Here is a 16,651-nt window from a genome sequence, read left to right as displayed (position 1 = left end):
GTTCCAAGAACATCATGCCCCTGGGCTGAGCATCTCCTGGTGTATCTCTCCTACTTCACTCACCCCCCAACTTTTCAGTTTTTTTATATCTTCTTTTATTAGACTGTAAATTCCTTGAGGTCAGGAACTGTCTTTTTAAAAATTTGTTTCCCTTGCTTAGCACAGTGCCTAGCATATAGGAGGTCTTTAATAAATATTGACTGATTTATTTTAAAAAAATAAAGAGGTGTGGGAAGGCTAGGTGGTACAGTGAATAGAGCACCGGCCTTGGAGTCGGGAATACCTGGGTTCACATCCGACCTCAGACACTTAATAATTACCTAGCTGTGTGGCCTTGGGCAAGCCACTTAACCCCATTGCCTTGAAAAAAAATATAAAAAAAATAAAGAGGTGAAAGTCTCTAGAGGTGTGAAACATTGCACTCACTTCTACCTGAGGAAACTGTAGTATTAGTTTTATTAACTGCTTTACATGATAAGAGCAACTGAGACTTGGAGAGGTTAAAGGAACTAGCCAAGTTATATCTGTAGTGAATGTTGACAGCAGAATTCAAAGCAAAGTCTTCCAAGTGAAATGCAGACTTCTCTCTCCACTAAGGCTGACTGCCTTTCCCAGTTCCACAATGCTATGAATTCTCTGAACTTCAACTATCACCCATTTTCTATGAGTGTGAATGCTGTCACTTAAAATAGTTAATCTAATTGCTATCATGCTTCTGGGTTTTCTTTTAGGGAAATGAATATTTATGAACAATTTCATGATACTTTTGTCTTCAGTTTCCAACCTCACATCACTTTTAGATCCCCAGATTTATGTCGAAGCAGGTGTTATTTCCTATGGATTTTTCCTTCCACTTCTTTGCAGAAGGATCTTTGACCTCCTGGTCTTTTAAATGTCTGTTAATGTAGAATTTGGATAGGATTGTGTCATTAGTTCTTGAGAAAATGTAATTCTCTCCAAAAAATTTGACCAAAGTTTTCTATACATTTCAGCATGCTAGAAATGGTTCATAATATGCACTGTATCTATTTTAGTGCTTAACATTATTTTTTTAAAAAAAAGATTCTTTCATTATATTACAGTACTGCTCTAAAATCCTTAATGGTTCCCTATGGCTTCAAGGTTCAGAGGTTCACCTTGACATTCAAGCATCATTTTACTTTGGGCATGCACTGCTTCTCTAAGAACCTATATAAAAAAAGAAGATATATGTAATTGAATAAATGAAAGGAAACTATATTTATAATTGAGCTAAACCTTTAAACTAGTATAACACAGGTCATCCTGGTCTCTGCTACCTAAACATTAGCTATACTTCATTTCCCCTTCTCCCTCGGGATTCTCTTGTATCCTTAAGGATATTTGAGGGTACCAAAGCTCTTGGCTATTAACTCCATCCTCCACAACCACTGTTCCCTCAAGTAATAGGGACTGCTAATGATTAATGATTACATTTGCCATTAACAGTCAGTTTAGCTTTTATACAGAAATATTTACTTCAGAAGGTATAATCATACAAATATAGACTTACTTCCCCAATATGAGAGAGAGAAATCCCCTTTTCCTTTGCACCACCTCAGTCCCTGGGAAGGGAAAGGGATTAGATTCAAAACTTAGTTTGAGTACAGTCCAAAATCCAATTTTAACCCCATATCCCAAACCTATGCCCATCCCTCCTAGTGTTTGAGTCCTAGGCACCCTGCCTTCTTAGCGATCCCCTGTTGGGCTGCCTATCAGTAACACTGTCCTTGTAATTCTGACACCATAGTCCCCATGGTTCTAACTCCTAGCCAGGTGAGGACCATCTGAAAGTGAGGAAAACAAATAATACAGAACAGAAACAAGTACTCCCAGGACCATTTCTTATAGCAGGCATAAAAAAGAGTGAACGGGGAAGGAAAGTCTTTCCCTTCTCATAGGTTCTGTTCATGTTGCCTGCTCTGTAAAGGAAATATGATCTTTACCTGGACACAGAAGATAAAAGTTCCTGAAAAGAACAGTAGAAAGAGTGGAGAAAAAGAGCAGTTGAAAAGGAGTGATTAGTTAAACCTTCATTCAATCTTGTTATTCAGTTGTGACTGATGTTTGGTGACCCTATTTGGGATTTTCTTGGCAGATAATTTTACAAATGAGGAAACTGAGGCAAACAGAGTTACTTAACTTGTCCAGGGTCACATACTGCATATGGTAAGTATCTGAAGTTGGATTTGAACTCAGGTCTTTCTGATTCCATTCTCTTTCTGCTCATTACCTAGATAGCACCTCATATTTGACAGGATTAAGCTAGTTTTAAAGATGCAGGCAGCCAATCAAAAGCCTTCATCTATGTGGTAGGGAACACAAACCTTTATGCTAGGCAAACTGGACAGACTCCAAAGGCCACTTAAGGATACCTTGATTGTAAGTGAAATAAGCATGCTCAGAGATTGAGGTGTGAAAGGAGGAAGAGAGCCAGTGGGATAGTGTTTCATCAGAACAGATTAAGATAAACTAATTATAGTAACAAAATATTTATTTTAAAATTTAAAAATGTTAAGAGAGAAGCAAATCTTTCAAAGTTATGACTAGGGGTTAATTCAGTTTTCTTTTGAGGAGGGTGTTTTGTTTTTTTGTAAGGTAGTGGGGTTAAGTGACTTGCCCACAGTCACACAGTTAGGTAATTATTAGGCATCTGAGGTCAGATTTGAACTCAGGTCCTCTTGACTTCAGGGTCAGTACTCTATCCACTGTACCACCTAGCTGCCCCAGGGGGTTCATTCATTTTTTTTTTAAATTTAAGGCAATGGGGCTAAGTGACTTGACCAAGGTCACACAGCTAGACAAGTATTAAGTTTCTGAGGTGGGATTTGAACTCAAGTACTACTAATTCCAGGTCTGGTGCTCTATTCACTGCACCACCTATCTGCCCCTAAGGGGTTAATTCTTGACCAAAAACCAAAAAGAAAAGAGAGATATAGAAAGAGACAATTATAATAGATAAAATAAGCAATTCTGATGTATAAAGTTGAAAAAGCTTCTGTCTAAAGCAAAAAAACAACCAGGATAGTAAAAGAAGTGATTAAGAGTAAAAAAATTCTTTATGTCAAATATCTCTCATAAGGGTATGACTTTCAAGATTCAGAGATTACTAATATTCATATATAAGAGCAAAATCTATTCTCCAATATGTAACTGAACAAATTATATAAAAATAAATTCTCAAAGAATTATACATATATACATAGATACATACACACACACACACACACACACACACACACACACACACATATATATATATATATATATCTATGTGAAACAATATTCCAAATAATACTGAGACAGGGAAATGAAAACAACTTGTTTTGCCTCATTCCCAGGGGCAGATGGCAATCTTTGGGGTGGGAATAGTCAGTGTTGGTTGGTATAAAAAGACAGGAATAGGCATTCTGTTTGTAGAACTGAATTGATCAGACATGCTAGAATTTATTTTAGAATTTTGGGAAGAAAGTGATTAAAACATTGGTATTCTTGGATCCAAATATTTCTCTACTGGAATATTTCTCAAGGAGGTAGATAATAGAAAGAAAGGCCCCATACATAATAAAATACTTATTAGCAATGCTTTTTGTTGAAACAACAATCTAGAAACAAAACTGATGTCCATTCAATGGAGAATAACCAAACTAGTTGTTGTGCAAGAATGAAAAATTATGTACATTTTGATAGCAGAGAAGCATGGAAAGATAAATAATATGATGCAAGATAAGCATAACTAGAAAAACAATATTTGCAATGATTACACCAATATACATGGAAATAGAAGCTGAATGCTGAAAAAGGGGCATGAGAAGAGAACTCTCCTCATTATTTTTTTTTTAAGAATTTTATTTTTTTATTTTAGGATTTTGCAAGGCAATGGGGTTAAGTGGCTTGCCCAAGGCCACACAGCTAGGTAATTATTAAATGTCTGAGACTGGATTTGAACCCAGGTACTCCTGGGCTGGTGCTTTATCCACTACACCACCTAGCCACCCCTCCTCATATTATTGTAGAGGTAAGATATCCAGTCTGTGGAACATTGCTTATAAGAGCAACATTTTAAAAAAAATATATTGGTTAGTTTTACTGAAGTTTTTCTTTATTCTTTTAAAAATATTATATAGGATGACTCAGAAGACATGAAGGAGAATACAGTGGGAAATGAAGGTGATATATTAACAAAATATAGTAATAAAGTTTCATTAAAATCAAACAAAAGCAAACTTCTCACTGATCTGCAGTCCTATGCTGCAGTCAGGCAAGCCATTTCACTATTCCCTCACACTTGAGAGTCCCTATCTGCCTGGGACTGGAATGCTCACTTCTCTCCTCTTCAACTCTCCAAAGCAGATCTATCATCCCAGCTCCTGCTGAAATCCAACTTCCTCTATGGAGTTTTCCCTGATGACTTACCTTCACTTAGTATTTTCTTCTTTGAAATCCTATAGCATTCATCAGATACCACTAATTTTGACATAACCATGTAATGATTTATACTTCTATACCTCTTGCATTGTATGAGGTAAAAGGGTCAGCACATAGTATAAGTGACAGTGTGACAATGGGAAAGGAATATAGCCTTGGAGTCACAGGGTCATAGATCTAGAGTCTGAAAGACCTTCAGAAACAATCTGACCTAATATCTTATTTTATATATAAGAGAAATCTAAGGATATATATAAGAGAAATCTAAGGATGAGTGACCTGTCTATGATTGCACAGGCAATAAGTGGCAAAAGTCTCCTTTGACTCAAGCCAGTATTCATGCTGTTGATTTTGAAATTTGGGTTTGAGTGCTAGACTTGCTTCTATCTAGTCATATGGCATTGGGTTAGTCCCTAGCCTTTTGGAGTTTCAGTTTTCTTATCGATAAAAAGAAGAGAATATTTGTATTCTTACAGAGATTTGTTGGGAGAACAAACAAGAAAATCAACAGAAATAAATGACCAAATTTATTCTTTAACTGTTGTACCTGGGGGAGGTACACAGGATAAGTATGATGTGCTCTCAGGGGGAATACAATTTAGTAGGATAAGACATAAATATTTATAATAATAAGTGTAGAATAATTAACATCTTTGGAAGTTTAAGCCAAAGAACTATGGGGCAACCAGGGGGTTTGGTGGCTAGAGCACTAGACTTGGAATCAGGGAGACATGATTAAGTCTTGCCCAAGACACTGATTAATGATTAGATAAATCTCTCAATTACTTTCAGCCTCATTCTACTTATTTATAAACTGAGGACAATAAGAGCACATACGTATAGGAATGTTGTGAAGATAATAGTCATAAAATCCTTCGCAAACTTAAAAGCAGAATATAAATGCTATTATTATGCTATTTGTGATGTGAGATCTGAGGGGGAAACTGAGAAAAGAAAAGAGAAAAAGAGAGGTTTAGGGAAAGCCAGAAAGTGGTACTGACATCTGGATTGAGTGCTAAACAATGCTTGGGGAAGGAAAAGGGAAGGTATTACAGGTATTGAGAACTCTGTAAACAAAAGTTTGGAGGTTTAGAGTGCAAGTTATGTTTTGGGAATAGAAAAGTCAATTTTGGCAGAGAAAGAGTAGGTAGGAACAAGTTATGTTATGAAGCACTTTGAATGCCAGCAAGTGATTTTGTTTTTGATCCTGGAAGCAACAGGGAGTCACTGGAGCTTATTGAATAATGGGATGAAATAATTGAATCTCTGCTTTAGGAAAATCACTTTAGAGAAGGCTAGGAGTAGGGAGAGATCTGAAGAAGGCCAACTTACCCACAGGTTTTTGACCAAAGTACAGATATGAGGAAGACCAGTCCAAGGTGGGTGGCAGTTTCAGAGGAGAGAATCATGGAGTATTCAAAGGAGGTTACAAAGGTGAAAACAACAAGACTTGACAGATTGACTATGTGAGACTGGAAGATAGTGAAGAGTCCAGGATAATTCTGAGGTTTTTTGTCTTAAGGATTAGAAAGATTACTCTACAGTAATTGGGAAAGTTATTTGAAAGTCCTTTTTAAACTTTAAAACACTATAAAGATTTATTTATAGTATTTATTTTGTCAATAATTTTTTTATCAATTCAATCAAAAAGTACTTATTAAGTGCCCAGTATATCATTGGCATTATGTAAGGCAAAGGAGATTAAAAAGACAGAAGTAATACAGACTCTGCCTTCAAAGAGTATTTTTTAAATACTATGCATATAATTGATACTGGATGCATGAAATAAAGAATATACAAAAAATCACATAGCTATTATGATTAGTGATGTTTGATTCAAGCATTTTGTTTATCCTGAGATATATTCTAGTGGATTCTCAACTTTTGCCAAATTTTCAAATGAATATTGATTTTGATGATGAAGATCATATGACTCAGACTGAAATTGTGAAAACTGAGTAATAATGAAATGCTGTGTCAGAGGTGGTAGAGTAATTCTCCCTGGGGAACTCTCAGAATGTACCACACAGTCATATGGTTTCAGTGGTTTTCTAAAATGCTCAGGATGGCTAAAGGATAACTAGAGGTCATACAAAAATGTTTTTTTTCCTTTGCTTTGCTTTTTTTCAATTACATGCAAAGGTAGTTTTCAATATTCATTCTTTGCAAGTTTATGATTTCCACATTTTTCTACCACCTTCCCTTCCTTTCCACTCCCCATGGTGGTGAACAATCTGATAAAATTTGTATATGTACAATTGTGCTTGACATATTTCCAAATTAGTCATGTTGTGAAAGAGGAATTAGAACAAAGGGGAAAAACAGATTCAGAAAGAAAGAAAAAAACATAGAAGTTTTAAAAAGTGCATATATGTATGTGTGTGTGTGTGTGTGTGTGTGTGTGTGTGTGTGTGTGTATGTGATTTGTTATGATTCAGATTCCATAGTTTTTTCCTCTGGATGTGAATGGTACTTTTCATAACTGGTCTCTCAGGGTTGTCCTTGATCTTTGAACTGCTGAGAGAAGTTGTATCCATCATAGTTGATCATGTCACAGTATTGTTGTTAATGTATACAATGTTCTTTTTGTTCTGCTCACTTCATTCAAATCTTTCAATGTTTGAAAGTTTGACCATTCATGATTTCTTTTTTTAAAAGTTAAAAATTTTAAAAATTTATTTATAATTTTCACATTACTACAATAGTCTTGTTGTAAAAGTAAACATAATGCCCTTCCCTCCACAAAGATAGAGAAATCTCAAGAAAAATAAAGTGAGAGAAAAAATTGTACTTCAATCTGTATTCAGTTAACATCAGTTCTGACTCTAGAATAGATGGCATTCTTTATCATAAGTCCATTAGAGAAGTTGCTTCAATATTTTTCCCATGGTTGCCATTGCTAGTTATATTTCCCTCTGTCTTATTCTTTCCCACCCCCCTTATTCTATTCTCTCTCTCCTTTCACCCTGACTTTCCTCAAAAGTTTTTTTGTATCTAACTGCCTTCCCCTGTGATCTTCCCTCTCTTCCATCACCTACACCCCCACTCCCTTCCCCTGTCCCCTTTCTACAATCCCTTTCCTCTCCTTTTCCCTCTAGGGTAAGATAGATTTCTATTCTCTATTGAGTGTGTATGTTATTTACTTTCTGAGCCATTTCCAATGAGAATGAAGGCTCACACATTCCCCCCATCACTTTCTCCCTCTTCCACTCTATTAAAAGATTTTTCTTGCCTCTTTGGCATGAAATATCTTAGCCCATTCTACCTCTCCTTTTTCTTTCTTCCAGTACATTCCTTTCTTACCCATCTTTATAATATACTTTACTTTCATATTCAGTTCCCTCTGTGCCTTGTCTATATATGCTCCTTCTAACTGTCCTAATAAATGAAAAGGTTCATATGAGTTATCAGTATCAACTACCTGTGCAAGAATACAAGCAGTTCAACATCATTAAATCCTTCATCATTTGCCCTTCCTATCCACCCTCTCTAGTCCTCATCTGAGTCCTGTACTTGAAGATCAAATTTTCTTTTCAGCTCTGGTCATTTCCACAGTAACATTTGAAATTCCCTATTTCATTGAATGTCCATCTTTTCCCCTGGAAGAGGAAGTTCAGTTTTTCTGGGTAGTTGATTCTTGGTTCCAATCCAAGCTCTTTTGCCTTCTGGAATATCATATTCTAAGCCATACAAACACTCTGTGCAATCCTGACTATAGTTCCATGATATTTGAATTGTTTCTTTCAGGCTGCTTGTAATATTTTCTCTTTGACTTGGGAATTTTGGAATTTGGCTATATATGTTCCTGGAGTTTTTATTTTAGGATCTCTTTCAGAGATTTCTGTTTTACCCTCTGCTTCTAGGATAGCAGGACAATTTTGCTAGAGTATTTGTTGATAAATGAAGTTTAGTCTTTTTCCTGGTCATGACTTTCAGGTAGCCCAATAATTTTTTAAATTATCTCTTCTGGATCTGTTTTAAAATCGATCAGTTTTTTTCCAATGTGATATTTCACATTTTCTTTTAGTTTTTTTTCTTTTCCTTTTTTGGTTTTGTTTTTTTGTTTCTTGATTTCTTGCAAAGTCAGCAGCTTCTCTTAGCTTCATTTTACCTTTAAAGGAGTTATTTTCTTCAGAGAGCTTTATTATCACCTTTTCCATCTGGCCAATTCTACATTTTAAGGTATTCTTTTCCTCATTGACTTTTTGGACTGCTTTCTCCATTTGACCTAAATTGATTTCTAACATTATTTTCTTCAGTATTTTTTTTAGTTTTTTTAGGTTTTTTGTAAGGCAAACAGGGTTAAGTGGCTTGCCCAAGGCCACACAACTAGGTAATTATTAAGTGTCTGAGACTGGATTTGAACCCAGGTAGTCCTGACTCCAGGGCCTGTGCTTTATCCACTACACCACCTAGCTGCCCTTCTTCAGTATTTTTTAGTAATTCCTTCATGAACCTGTTGACTTGATTTTCATGGATTTCCTACATTGCTCTCATTTCTCTTCCTAATTTTTTCTCTACCTCTTCCCTTACTTGATTTTCAAAATCTTTTTTGAGCCCTTCCATAGCCTGAGACCAGTTGCTATTTTTCTTGGAGGCTTTGTTTACAGAGGCTTTGACTTTGTCATATTCTGAATGTGTATTTTGATCCTCCATGGGTCCTAAGTAATTGTCTATGATCATATTATTTTTCTTCTTTTTGCTCATTTCCCCAGCCTATGACCTGATTTTAATATACTTTTCCAAGCTTTTGAGGGAACACTTCCCCAGGGGCCTCAATTACTTCAAAGTTTTATGAGAGGTTCTGACTGCTCTCCTGACCTGTGCTCTGGTCTGTGGATGATCACCCCTCTGTCCTGAAGCTGTGAGGAGGGTTCCTGCTCTGCTATGGAAATATGTCCCTAGACCGTGACCTGGATATGAGTATGAGCAAAGCAACAAATTCCTGCCCCAGGGAGAGCAGATCTGTGATCTCCCTCATCCCCTTATCATCCATGGATAGAGTGCTCTGAAAGCAGTTGATTGAGTGGCTCCCCAGGCCTGCACTGGCCTAGGCTCCATGTTCATTCTGGAGCGGCAGAGTTATCTTGCTGACCTTCCAATTTATCCTTGGCAAACCCTGGACTGAGAGGTCTGGAAATCTCCCTGCTGTACCAAATTCAAGTGTCCTCAGGGACCCAGGCTGTTCCTGGAAAACTGGAGCTGGTTTGTTCCACATAGCATGGCCCCGCCTGTGTTGTGGTCCTTTCCAACTCTGGTGGAACAGACCCTTCCCATGGATATTCCAAATTCTTTCACTCAGTCTTTCTGTGGGTTCTGCCACTCTAATATTTGGTTAGAGTCACGATTGGAGTAATCTGGGAATTCCTGCCTCTGTTTTGTCATCTTGGCTCCATCCCACCAACCACCCCCATCATGATTTCTTACAGAAAAATAGTACTAAATAACATTCATATATCATAACTTGATCTTCTAAATTTTCCTCAATTTCCAATACTTTGCCACTACAAAAAAGATCTGCTATAAATATTTTTGCACATGTGAAACTTTCCCCCTCTATTTCATGATCTCTTTGGGATACAATCTTGGAGTGGTATTATTGGATCAAAGGGTATATATCCTTTGAGTATGGTCCCAAATTGATCTTGAGAATGGTTGGATCAGTTTACAATTCCACTAACAGTGCATTAGTGTCCTAATTTTCCCAAATCCCCTCCAACATTGCTCATTTTCCTTTTTTTGTTATCTTAGCCAATGTGATAGCTGTCAGATAGTGCCTCAGAAATGTTTTAATTTGCATTTCTTCAGTCAATAATGATTTGGAGCATTTTTATGTGACATAAACAGCTTTAATTTCTTCATCTGAAAGCTACTTGTTTATATCCTTTGACTATCAATTGGAGTATGCTTTGTACTCTTATAAGTTTGATTCAGTCTTCTATATGTTTTTAATATGATTTCTTTATCAGAAATACTAGCTGTGAAAATTGTTTCCTAGCTTTCTGCATTCTTCCTCATCTTGACTGCATTAGTTTTATTTGTGCAAAAACCTTTCAATTTAATATAGTCAAAAATAATCCATTTTGTTATTTTTAATGTTCTCATTCTCTTGTTTGGTCATAAACTTTCCTCCTTTCCATATATCTGACAGATAGAGTGTTTCTTCTTTTCTTAATAGGTCATGGGAAAAATTGGTTTTTAAATAAACATTAGACACCTGCTGTATGCATAGTGTTATAGTATGTGCATTGGAGAAGAGTATATAAGAGATCTGACAGATATAATCTTACTTTTAGATAATTTAATTCAATTCAGTAAACATTTATTAAACATCTACTATGAGACAAGGTTCTGGGGATACAAATAAAAAAAGAAAGACAATTCCTGCCCTCAGGAATTTATAATCTAATGGGAAAAGATGATACACAAAGGCAAAAAACGGATCTGGGAAGGGACATGAAATTCTATTGCCATGAAGTTCATAGCCTTATGTAAAGGAAGATTTTTGGAGGAGTTGACTACTTCACCTTCTACCCCCAGCCTTTTAATCAGAGGGTAGAGGCAGATGAGAGAATTGAGAAGGTTTTGAGTATCAGAAACACTCAGTGAGCATGGTGATAAGATTTCAGTAGTTTCTTTATAGTTTACAAAATACTTTTTTTTTCATGATACTCCTATGAGAACTCTAGATAATGTAAGCCTTATTTCCTCCAGTTTAGAGTTGAAGAAACTGAGGCTCAGAGGTGAAGTGACTTGCCCACTGTCACATAGCAGTAATTCAACTTGTCAGGAACAGGACTTCTGATTCTAAGTATAGAGTTCTTTCCATTGTACCACAATGCAAGGATGGAGCTGGGTCCCTCCCTTTCCTTGTGATCCAACTTCTGAGTTAATTATGTTTTCTTAGAAACGGTTGAGTGGAACCCGGGATTGTGCTATAATAGGTCTGAGTCTGAGCTTTATGAGCAAGCCTCTTTTGCTTTGGGCCTTCATATCATCACCAAGCAAAAATAAACTCTGATGAAGAAAAATTCCCAGTGATCTTGGAGCTATGGGCTGAATGCTTCTTTATGATTGATGATGCTATTCTTATGGAGAGACCTTGAGTTTAGTACTTCTCTAGAAGGAAAAACAGTGGTTGTCATCTATGGTCCAGGTCCTCCCAAGGTTCGATTTGACTGGGAGTAAATCCCAATGGATAAGTTACTCTACTCCATTTTTGCCACCCCTCTACCCTGTTCTGGAAACTCCTGAAAAATCATAGGTGTGCCAAATGTCTAGCAATGACTTATTTAGAATAGATTAATTTTACTTCCCTGTTCCTATTTATAAGTATTTTTTAGCAAAAATCATGAAATGAAATTAATAATAAAGGCCAGGAAAAAAACAGTGAAATTGTATTTTGTTTAGTATATACAGACACACACATATACAATAAAACTTAAAATAACTGAAGTAAAATAAAATGTAGCACAAAAAGAAAAATAATTTAATTTTAAAATTTTTATTAATTTAACTATTAATTTAATTGATATTGTTATTGATAATTGATCTTTTATTAAGTCAATTAATGTAAATTTTTAGTTACATTACTCTTTTAAAAAAAAGGAGAAATATATACTTACATATTATCCTATCACAGTAATGAATAATTTTAGTTGGCTTTTCGACTTCTGAATATTTGAAAATAACTTTGTCAACACTGATCTTAATTGCAAATTCAAATTCAATAGACTGTATGTTCAGATTTCAGACACAATAGAAAAAACAATTCTATTATTTTTTTATTAGGATTTTACAAGGCAAATGGGGTTAAGTGGCTTGCCCAAGGCCACACAACTAGGTGATTATTAAGTGTCTGAGACTGGATTTGAACCCAGATACTCCTGACTCCAGGGCTGGTGCTTTATCCACTGCACCACCTAGCTGCTTCTATTTTTTTATTTTTAAAAGCTTCTTTCTCATGAACTAATAGATATACAAATAGAAAATGTTTTAAACATAAGGATATGTTTGACAGAGATTCTTTAAAAATTTTTAATTTTTTAATTTAATTTTTAATTAAAAAATTTTTAATTTAATTTTAAATTTTCATAAAACCAAATCTTCTTTCCAGAGTATGATTTAGGCCACTACTACACTGTGTCATTAATATATGCTTTATTTTCTTGATTTGTTCTTTAGTTTCAAACAATTCAAAAAATAATAAATTTCAATTTTAAAGATGCAATTCACATACACTAAGATTGTTTCCATTTGAACTCAAATTTACACTTACCAAACAAAAATATTATACTTTGTGGTTTGTACACCATGTCACTGTTTTAAATTTCAAACCCAAAGAAAAACTCCCAATGACTGCAAAGACTGACAGTATTGAAATTACTTAAATTCTTTCTCTTCATCTTTACAATTACTGTACTGTCATTGTTTATTTAGGATCTAGTATTTAAAAATAGGAATATGAAAGAACATAATACTTGGAATCATGAATTATGCCAGAATGAGCACAATTCAAAATTAGTGATATAGGTAATGGTGTAGTCTGAGTATATTTGGAATTAATTAGGTCCACTCAGCAGTTATTTATAGAAAATTAGTTGGGGAGAGAGGACAGAGAATTAGTTTTATCACTAACTTTTAGAATTGCTAGGGGACAGAGAGATAATAAAAAGCAGACCAACTTTAAGTTGATTTTATTGATTTTAAATTATCTACAGACAAGGCACCTCCTAATTGCCTAAATCCAGGGCAGATGGTTCTTACTGCCCCATCCTTGGTTTTCCAGATGTGTCTGGGTTTTCCCCAAAATGGGTAGGTAGAAAAGTTCCAAATGCCCATGTAGGCACTCCATGGACAAAAGGAGTATTGGGTATGGGACAACTTTCATTTCACTCATTCTAGAAAATAAAAAGATTCACAGAGGATCACAATAAAATAGGAAATTGTAAAGCATTCAAATAGCACATTGAATCTCTACTTTTTGAAATTAAATACACTTTGGTGGATTGTGGAGAAACTGTCCCTCATTTACTATAGATCTCTACCTGCCTTTAAAAAAATTTTATGGCAAAAAATCCAGAACTCTTGTGCTATCTTCCCATTCCCCACATGGCATAGCTTTAGTTCTCGAGCTATAAGAACTAAACAAATCTTTTTCCCGGAAGTCGGTCTTGAATTTCAAATTTGATCTTTGAAACTCTCAAACTTGAGTCCATTTTCAGGAAAGTTAATCTCTGGCCTATGTCTAGGAAGAAGAAAAAAAGAAATAAGAAACACAGGGCAGCCTTGCAACTCAGGGTCCATGAACTCTACTTCCCACTCTCAGGCCATTTGGGTGAGTATCAACGACTCCCTGCATGACTCTTCTGCCAGTCACCATTTTCTGCTCTTAACTCCTTGTATATCAATCTAGTCCAGGGAGACAAAGCATGGAGAAAAAATAAGGGTCCAGTGATTTCACAGCTCACTTTTATAGACTTCAAGGAAAGGGAAATTCTCATCCCAAGTCTATCCCTTTAATTCTCAGTTGTTAGCCCACTTTGAGACAACCATAGTCATTAGGAAACAATCAGAGGAGTTTTTTTGGTGACCTGAGAGGAAAGAGTTAAGACCTTATGTTTACTTCCATGGAAGATGCTCTTCTGACAAAGGGTGTAGTAGTCCCTAGAATCTCATCAAATCAACTGGAGGGATTTTGCAAATTGGTCAAGAGTTGAATCAACCTTCCTTGGAAAGCTGCCCTTCCTGATAAAATCCTACCAGCAAAAAACCTTTCCTGATCCTCTTAAAGCTATAACCTTCTCATGTTAATGGAATGAGTTCACCCATAAGTCTGAATAGCAAAATGAATTAGAAACCAGAATCCCATGATATGTTATATATAAGCAACAAACTTTATTTTTTTAAGTTTTTATTTTTTTAATTTTTTTAAATTTTATTTTTTGTTCTCATTTTGTACAAATTTTTTTTACATTAATAAAATATTCTTGTTTAAGAGTAAACGAAATATCCCCTTCCCCCCATGAATATAGACTTGCTTGAGTGATAAAGTAAAGGGGAGAGAAAAAAACTAAAATAAAAAAATAGTAATAATTGTAGGTATAGCCAGGGGGCGCAATGGATGAAGCACCAGCCCTGGAGCCACGAGCACCCAAGCCCACATCCAGGCCCGTAGACCCAACAATCACCCAGCCGTGTGACATGCAAGCCACCCGATCCCTACTGCCCTGCAAATACCAAAAAGAAGGAAAAAAAAAGACCCAAAATAAAATAAAAGAATAATAATAGTAGGGGTGGCTGGGTGGCAGACACAGCATTGGTCCTTGAGCGAGGAGCACACGGGTCCAAATCCAGCCTCAGACACCCAAAGACCACCCTGCTATGTGGCCCCAGGCAGGCCACCCAGCCCCATTTGCCCTGCACCCTCCCCCAAATAATAATAATAATAATAATAATAATAATAATAATAATAATAATAATAATAAATGTGCTTCAGTTGTTCCAACACCAACAACTCTGTCATGGGTGGATCACATTCTTTATGGTAAGTCCATCTCAAAAGTTACTTCCATACTTTTCCAACATTGCCATTGCTGATCGCAACTCCTTCTTTTCTTATTTCTCCACTACCATGTACTATATTTTCTTTCTCCTTTCACTCTGACTCTGCTGTAGGGTAGCTGAGTGGCAAAGCAGACAGATCCCTGGTCCTGGGGCCAAGAGGCCCTGAACCCCCATACCACCCCTTAGGCCCAGAATCCACCTGGCCTTATGGTCCTGGACAGGCCTTCCAATCCCAGCCCCTTGCAAGAAGTAAAAAAGAAAATGTGTTATATCTGACCACTCTCCCTCCATGGTCCATCCTCTCCTCCTTTATTCACATCCCCACCCCTTCCCCCTGCTCCCCACTCCTCCTTACTCCAGATGTCTATACCCCATTGAGTATATATGCTGTTTACTCTCCTAGCCACCTCTGATGAGAGCAAAGTTTCCCTCATTCCCCCTTGCCTCTCCCTTTCCATATCATTGCAATAGCTCATTGTAATAAAGAAAAATCTTATTATATGAAATATCTTGGTCTATTCCCCCTCTCCTTTTTCCTTCTCCCATTCCATTTCCCTTTTTTCTATTGACTCCATTTTCACACCATATTTTATCTTCGAATTCAGCTTTCTCCTGTGCTTCAACTATAAAAGCTCCCTCTACCTGCTCTATTAGCTGAGAAGGTTCATATGAGTATTATCAGTGTCATTTTTCTATGCAGGAATACATGAAGTTCATCATCATTAAGTCCCTCATATTTTCCCCCTCTCCTCCAATCTCCATGCTTCACCTGAGTCCTATATCTGAAGATCAAACTTTCTGTTCAGCTCTGGCCATTCCAAAAGGAACATTTGAAATTCCCCTGGTTCATTGAAAGTTCATCTTTTTCCCTGGAAGAGGACATTCAGCCTTGCTGGGTAGTTCATTCTTGGCTGCATTCTAAGCTCTTTTGCCTTCCAGTATATTATATTCCAAGCCCTAGGAGCTTCCAATGTAGTTGCTGCTAAGTCCTGTGTAATCCTGACTGCAGCTCCACGATATTTGAACTGTGTCCTTCTGGCTGCTTGTAATATTTTCTCTTTGACTTGGGAGTTCTGGAACTTGGCTATAATATTCCTAGGGGTTGGGTTTTGGGATCTCTTTCTGGGGGGGGGGATTGGTGGATTCTCTCCATTTTTATTTTGCCCTCTGCTTCTAGAATATCAGGGCAATTTTCCTGTAGTAATTCTTTGAAAATGATGTCAAGGCTCTTTTCCTGATCATGACTTTCAGGTATTCCAGTAATTTTTAAATTATCTTTCCTAAGTCTGTTTTCCATATCAGTTGTTTTTTCAATGAGATATTTGACATTTTCTTCTAATTTTTCATTCTTTTTTGGTTTTGAAGTATTGATTCCTGATTTCTGGTAAATCCATCGATCTCCCTGAATTCTATTCTTTGTCTGAAGGATTTGTTCTCCTCAGAGAGTTTTCTTATCTCTTTTTCCATCTGGCCAATTTTGCTTTTTAAAGCATTCTTCTGCCCAATAACTTTTTGAACTGTTTTATCCATTTGACCTAAGCTGGTTTTTAGCATGCTATTTTCTTCAGCCTTTTTTTGGATTTCCTTGACTAAGCTGCTGACTTCATTTTCATGTTTTTCCTGCATTTCTCTCCTTTTT

The sequence above is a fragment of the Macrotis lagotis genome, chromosome 1 (assembly GCF_037893015.1).
Source record: "Macrotis lagotis isolate mMagLag1 chromosome 1, bilby.v1.9.chrom.fasta, whole genome shotgun sequence".
In the NCBI taxonomy this organism is placed as follows: Eukaryota; Metazoa; Chordata; class Mammalia; order Peramelemorphia; family Peramelidae; genus Macrotis; species Macrotis lagotis.
The sequence above is the reverse complement of the archived record's forward strand: the minus strand, read 5'-3'. Positions refer to the sequence as shown.